Source organism: Suncus etruscus, chromosome 8, assembly GCF_024139225.1.
Source record: "Suncus etruscus isolate mSunEtr1 chromosome 8, mSunEtr1.pri.cur, whole genome shotgun sequence".
In the NCBI taxonomy this organism is placed as follows: Eukaryota; Metazoa; Chordata; class Mammalia; order Eulipotyphla; family Soricidae; genus Suncus; species Suncus etruscus.
Window position 1 is genome coordinate 65648302 of NC_064855.1, and position 8070 is coordinate 65656371.

Below are 8070 nucleotides of genomic sequence, written 5' to 3' on the forward strand. Positions count from 1 at the left end.
TGAGAAAGAATGGGGAAAATGGAAAATGAAGTTGCCAAGTCCCCCCAAGATTAAATATGCAGAAGGGTGAGCAGCAGAATTTAAAGTACCTTCCCTTTGGCATCAGTCTGAGTCTTGATGAACTACTAACTTACTCAGAACTCATGAGCTTCTTTTTCAACCATATTCCATTATCATAGTTTTCCCTTTAATGAAACAGAAAATCAGAAATATGGGGTCCCATCTATTTTTCTGGGAAATAAAATGGCATATATACAAAATGAGGGAAATTACGTGTTTTTGCTGAACATAAATAAAAGCACACAACTTTTAGTTTAGCTTAGACTCACTTTCCTTCTTGTACAGTGTTGTCATTTTATTTGTTTTGGTTTTTGTTTGTTTGTTTTGGGACCGCACCCGGTGACACCCAGGGGTTTCTCCTGGCTCTGTGCTCAGAAATAGCTCCTGGTAGGCTCTGGGGACCATTTAGGATTCTGGGAATCAAACCCAGATCTGTCCCAGGTCAGCTGCATGCAAGGCAAACACTCTACTGCTGTACTATTGCTCTGGCCCCAAGTGTTGTCATTTTAAAAGACAACCCTCCCCTACTCATGCTGAGTGACTTGGGACATCTTCCTCCTTGAAAGATCTTTTCACTATGGTCTCTATTTATTTATTGACCTCCTAAACATGAACTAGTATAACTGTGGTGCTTTTAAGGGGAAGAGATGACAAGCTCATGAATAACTTTGCTGTGGTTCCCAGTCTGTCAGAATCTGATACAAGGCAAGGCAGGTCAGTGCTTTTCTACTTTTTGTGTCTGCTTAAAGACCAAATCCTTGAGCAGTTGTTGACATGGCGTCTTTTCTGCTGATGAAAAATGAAGAAACATAGGCTAATATGTGGTGCCGCTAAAATGTAAACCCAGGTTGGTACAAATCCCAAATCAATCTCTTTCCTCTTTTGTCTTGTGGAAAATACTCCAAGATCAAGCACATTGGCAGCTCAGCCATTTCAGCCTTTTCCCACAATCAGTCAAACTGAGGAGTAATGATAAGCCCTGCACCTGCTTTGCTCGAGGTCAATTCAGAATCAAATTTGATGGCAAACCTCTGGGTATTGAAAAGCTGTGTTTGAAATCCCCTATGAGAGAGAGAGAGGGAGAGGGAGAGGGAGAGAAAGAGAGAGAGAGAGAGAGAGAGAGAGAGAGAAATTTCAGACAAAATTCAGAAATTCTATACATGCCATGTATGAAGGAATCCCAGGGAGCTCCTTTGTGTGAATACTTCATCAGATATGACAAATAAAATCTTTACAAATATATTCTTGCCCATCACTCTTGGTAACCCTGGTTTTATTCAACCCTTTAAATCACTACAAATGTAATTTAACACCATCATGAAGCCTTGCCTTGTGCTTGTTTAACAGTGCCCCTGTCCCAATTTTGGAGTCTGGCAGGTAGACGGGGAGGAAGGGAAGAGGGAAACAGAAAATAATTGGATGAAGCCTTCAGTGAAATCAGGAACATAACCACATATAAACTGTGTGTTTGTAATCTAATAAATTTAAGTGAGACACCATCTTGGCACTAAAGTCCATTCATTGTGCTACCAAGATCCCAGAGTACTGGATGACTATATTGGACACTTTTCTGAAATCCTCTCTCAAAGTTTTTCAGTTTGACCACACAGAGGTCTGTAATGCTATGTACTAGCTGTTGTCTGTTCATTACCATTTTGGACCACATAGAAGGGTTGTGCCTTCTAATTTTTTATTATTTGGGGTATAGAGCCACAGCTGACTGTGCTCAGAGCTTACTCCTGGTGCTGTGCTCAAGGATCACTCCTAGATTTGCAGAGGGGATCATATGTAATGTCAGAGAGTGAGTATTGACTGAATGCAAGACAAGTGCCTTATCCACTGTATTATATCTCTGGCAGTATACTTTCTAATATGTGATTGCATGGGGTCATAAGACAGTTTAGGACCTAAACTGGGGTCTCAAACTCAATTTACCTGGGGGCCACAGGAGGCAAAGTTGGGGTGATCCTTGAGTGTAAAGTCAGTAGTAAGCCTTGAACATTAGGGGGTGTGACCCAAACAACTAAAACAAAACAAAACAAAAAAATATTCCTCTAGGGCAGGGCCACAAAATGTTGTACGGAGGGCTGCAAATGGCCCGAGGGCCACAAGTTTGAGACCCCCGGTTTAGGTGCAAGAATTACATGTGACTTCCGGGCAGAATGTCTTATAACCTGTGCAAGCACTAACAGAGAATACTTTTGGCATGGCAGCTTTATAGGAATGACTGCTATGAGATGGCCCATGGTTGATAGGTATGCAAAATGTGATGATTTATGAGTATGCATCATGTGTATATTACAAATTCTCAATTACTTCTCATTAACATTTAGGCGTTTTTGTTACTGAACTCTTGTCCATCCTGACTGATTCTATAACCACGTTTTCAAACCAAAAATAATCAAGGAAACAGAGATTTCAAATTGCAGAAAATCTTTGCAAGCATCACCTTTGAGGAATGATATAAACAACATAAGGAAAATATGGGCAGTTACAATAGGATTACTCCCACCCAAAAATCTGTTGAAGTCTAGAGCAATTAAAGTACCCCTCAGAATTTTAGAAGATTTGGCTTTCAGTACCTGGCAAATGTGCCAAGCTCACTGATCACAAGACAGAGCTGATGGAAATCATGAGTGGGATCAAATGCAGTGCTGCCCTCTATTTCTGCTCCCCACTTTCACCCAATATTAGGATAATTGAGTATATATACTGGGACAGGATATTTGGGTTTAAATCCCAATATTTAGTAGCTGCATGATCAATGAATAAATTATTTAATCTCTGTTATTTTTATCGATGAAGAAGATACTAATACCACCTATGTCACAGAACTCTATTAAAGAATTATTGAATCAGCTTAAAGGTTTGGATCAATGTCTGGCATATGGTTAACACTATATAAGAATCAGATACAAAAAGGATCAATCTCTTGCTAATGTTATCATTAGTCCTTTTGCCCTAGCTGGATATATATTTGTGCTGTTGTTGTGGGGCCAACCCAGTGATGCCCAGGGTTTACTCATGGCTTTGCACTCAGGAATTACTCTTGGCAGTGCTTGAGGGACCATATGTAATGCTGAGGATTGAACCCAGGTTGGTCACATGCAAAGCAAACAACTCTACCTGCTGTGCTATCTCTCTAATCCCATCAGTAGATATATTTTTATTAGACAAGCTAATCTAAACATATTAAGGATTTCTCCTCACATAAAAATTTTTTTATGGGAAAAAAGAAGACATTAAATATATTTTTGTGGGGCCGGGAAGGTGGCGCTAGAGGTAAGGTGTCTGCCTTGCAAGCGCTAGCATAGGACGGACCCGACCGCGGTTCGATCCCCCGGCGTCCCATATGGTCCCCCCAAGCCAGGGGCGATTTCTGAGCTCATAGCCAGGAGTAACCCCTGAGCATCAAACCGGTGAAGGCCCAAAAACCAAAAAAAAAAAATATATATATATATATATATATATTTGTAATTCCAAAGAATTTTCTAGCTGTTACTTTTTAAATTTTTATTTATTTTTAATTAGTATATTTAAGCACCATGATTAAAAACATGTTTGTACTTAGGTTTCAGTTATATAAAAGAACATGTGTGATCATCAAATAGCAATGCTTCTATAGCCTTGAGTGTAAAGCACTGTGCCACTGGAGAAAGTATAAATGTATCAGTAAGGGAATCCATGAGAGGCTATCAGTTAGAAGGGGCTCTTGTTATTTTTGGCCACAGGCATCTTCATTTAAGAAATCATTTTGCGGGGCCAAAGTGATAGCACAGCGGTAGGATATTTGCCTTACACACAAAAGACTCGGGACAGACCGGGTTCAATACCCAGCATCCCATATGGTCCCCCAAGCCTGCCAGGAGCAATTTCTGAGCACAGAGCAAGGAGTAACTAACTCCTGAGCACCACCGGGTGTGGCCCCAAAACAAAACAAACAAAAATATAAATCATTTTGCTACATAGTATTTATTCAAAGGTACTCAATTCTGTACCTGTAGGACATATTGAGTAAATCTAAGTTCTTAAGACAGAAACTTGAGCTTCAGTTTCTGATTAGACTCAGATCTCCATTTCTATAAATCTATAAATCACCCTGGGATTAAGGATTGTGAAGTTCTTTTTTTTTTTTTTTTGGTTTGTTTTTGGGGGCCACACCCAGTGATGCTCAGGTGTTACTCCTGGCTATGGGCTGAGAAATCGCTCCTGGCTTGGGGGACCATATAGGACGCCGGGAGATTTAACTGTGGTCCATCCTAGGCTAGCGCTTGCAAGACAGAGCCTTACCTCTAGCACCACAGCTCTGGCCCCAGGATTGTGAAGTTTTAATAAGATAAAAACAGTGGTAAGAGTGTTTTTTGCCTTGCATATGAATGACTCTAGTTCAATCTCTATCACCCCATATGTTCCTCCTATTAACCCTGAGAGCTGATCCTTCAGGACAGAGCCAGGAGTAAGCACCACTAGTGTGGACTCCAAGCAAAGAAAAAGAAGAAAAAATGTTAGGAGGCTCAACCCAGTGGTTCATAGGCACATTTCACTCATAGTCTTTAAGAACATTTTCTCAATTCAACCTGATTTCCTGTTGCCAAAGAATATTCTCCTCCTCAGAGTCTTCTTAGGCCTAGGAGCCTTAGATGAAAAGCCTCACTTCAAAGGCTTCTAGTGATTATCCAGGAATAATGGTCACTTTGAGATAAAAAGCAAACTGTTTGAAAAAACAGTTCCTTGGGTTTACAGTGTGACCAGTCCCTGGTTAACTCCAATAGTCTCCTCTTTTTCACACCACCACTACCATTAGCAGCACCATCTAGAAATAGGTTCTTGGACTGGAGAGAGAGTACAGCAGTAGGGCATTTGCTTTGCACTCAGCAGATCCAGGACAGATGGTGGTTTAAATGCCGGCATCCCGTATAGTCCCCCATGCCGGCCAGTGGTGATTTCTGAGTGCAGAGCCAGGAGTAACCCCTGAGTGCCACCAGGTATGACCCCCAAAACCAAAAATAAAAATAAGAAACAGGTTCTTGTTTGTTTATATGGCAGCTGGTTGGCAGTTTCCAGTCACCCATTTTCTGCATCTGAGCAGAAAATGACCAACCATTAGGCTCCTGGAAGCATCTCATCTTAATCAGCAAAACTGTGTGAATAGCTTTTGCAGAGTTTGGTGGACTTGGGAAGCTATGGACCTGAGCAGAAGCTCCCAGATGGCTGGTTTCCTGTTCCCTGGTGTGTGTGTGTGTGTGTGTGTGTGTGTGTGTGTGTGTGTGTGTGTGTTTCACCACACCCACCTCTGGAGGGAAGCTGTACCCACACCTTCAAATAAGTGCAATTTGAGGCTGTGTAAATTGCCTTGCAGCAAAAAGAGCCGGTGCTAATTTAGTGTTCACTTCTCATCAGCTGAATGTTTTTATTTTTGGAGGGAACTGGTGAGCCATAATTATTATTGATCCCTGTGACAGCAATCAGAGAAAGCTTTCGTGTGCCCTCCAAAGAGCAGGGCCAGAAATAGATGCAGTGTCTTTCTCTGCCAATCAGAGTTACTTCTTGCTCTAAATTGATTTTATAGCTCACTTGCCATTTAAAGAAAAAAAATAATAATAAGGTTCTACACAGTGAATGTGGATGTCCTAATCCCTCTGCTGTCAGTATTTATGGCGTATTCACCAGGGCCCTAGACATATAGTCATAGAGAATGTCTTACCTGACTTTCAACAGATGGATGTTAATGGGATATTTATTTACAGAGTAAAATTAAATTGGAGTTGCATCTTAATACACAATTTACATAATCAGCTTTGTTCTGAACTGATGAGCTGTTTTCAATAGCACTTGGGACCTTTCAGTCACAGCTGCCTCAAAACCACAGCCACTGAGAACGGAGATTAAACAATTTCCTAAAGCTACAAGTCTTGATGAGGATCTTTTATCCTGTCTTGGAGACCTCATAATTTCTCTAGACACTGGCATGGGATCAAAGATGCATGTTAGCTTCTTGCCATAGTTTAAGATCAAAAGAAAGCTGTTCTGGGGCCGGGAAGGTGGCGCTAGAGGTAAGGTGTCTGCCTTGCAAGCACTAGTATAGGACGGACTGTGGTTTGATCCCCCGGCATCCTATATGGTCCCCCCAAGCCAGAGGCGATTTCTGAATGCATACCCAGGAGTAACCCCTGAGTGTCAAATGGGTGTGGCCCAAAAACCAAAAAAAAAAAAAAAAAAAAAAGAAAGCTGTTCCATTTGCATTTGGAAACCATTGCAGTCATGGGTAATCTTCACAGTCTTCCTTATTTCTATCAAGTTATGGGTTTTGTTTTTCTAATGCTTCCTACTCCAAACAGCATATATTATTACTAATGTGCCACACTATGTGTTTAGGGAAATTGGAAGAAATCTTTCTATGGGGAATTTCATTGGAGTATCTGTGTATATAAAGTTGTTCTACAGGGAGAATAAGTCACATGAGACAGTCACAGAGCCTGAAGGGGTACAAAAGTACAACACAAAAGGAGAGTTAGATAAGCAAGACTGGACCCATAATAAAGAATTCTTGATCCTGACCTTCACTCCCCACTCAAAAGAACAGTGCAATGATGCTGCAGGCCAACTGAGTTGGGCTGCACTGAGAGGGGTTTTAGGGTTATTCGATAGAATAGGAGCGAGGAGTCAGTGAAGAGTGGGTACTCAGACCAGACACACTCAAAAGTAGTTGGAACTGAGTTCGATTTATTTGGAGTTTGTTTTGCTTCATATTTAAGCAAAAAAATATCGATAGTAGGAAGTTGGGTAGATCAAACATGCCATGTTTTTTCAGCAAAAGGATTAAACATTATGTGCTAGCACAATCATTAGACATCCATCTAAACCAGTGCTTCTCAACTATTTTCTGTCATGCCCCCCAGGAAGAAGAAAACATTTTTTGCGCCCCCCACGCAACTGTAAATAGTATCTTTATTAAAAAAAACTTTAACTTGCAAAACAAAAATATATAAAATAATTTGAGTTGATTTTTTAATCAGAGGTGATGTCTGGATTAATGGCTACAATGAGCACGTTTTGCAATGCATAGCTTTTCGAAGCGGGGTTTGAAGCAAGACACAGCAACTCTCAGCTCCAGAGACATACAGAGACATAAACACTTAGCTTGTTATGGCAGTGTTTATTGAGGTCAAATGCGCCCCCTTTATGGAGCCTCGCACCCCCCTAGGGGGTGCGCCCCACTATTTGAGAAGCACTGATCTAAACATTGTATATATATTGTAAATTCTCTGTCAATTCCTTGGTCATAACAATTCATGAGAGAAGTCATAAAGACCCGGGTGCTTTGGTTGACATAGCTATATAGAAGAGAAAACTGAGTCCTAGAGAAATCCTAAAGAAGATTCTCTGATCCCCATGAATTACACAGGATAAACATTAGCAACTTTTGTTCCCCTCTCTACTTTCGTGACATCAAACTCCACAGTCTCCCCATTGCCAACACTACACAAAAATTTCCTGGGATTGTTTCTCTTAATAGCTGTTCAGTGAACAAAGGCGTCTTCTTTGGTGTCATTTCTGTTGATAAATTCATAACATTCTGACAGTGCCCAGGACTAGGATTGTTCAGCACCAGCTTTTCTACCTGATTCAGTACTTGGGGTGTTGGGGTATCTCTGGCTGAGCTGTTTTCACACTCTGAGTCTGCAGAAACAGTAGCTGGTTCATCATTCTTGTGAAATGGGGGTCTCTCTGGTTTAGTGTCAGTAGTAAACAATAAACTATGAGCCCTGGGAAGGCCTTTAGACGAAGAACTTGTCACCACTGAGAAGGCATATCCCTTCTTGTAGCATATGTGCAGGAGAATCTCTAAGGAGGCTAAGACATACAGTCCAGAGTGAGAAATGCAGATAGTTGAACCAGAGCAACATGAAGCCATTCAGAACAGGTACCATGTGCACTGATGCTCCAGTGAAAGACACAGCACATTCAGTCCAGCTCAAGGGGAGTCATCATGCTGATAATCTACCAGAG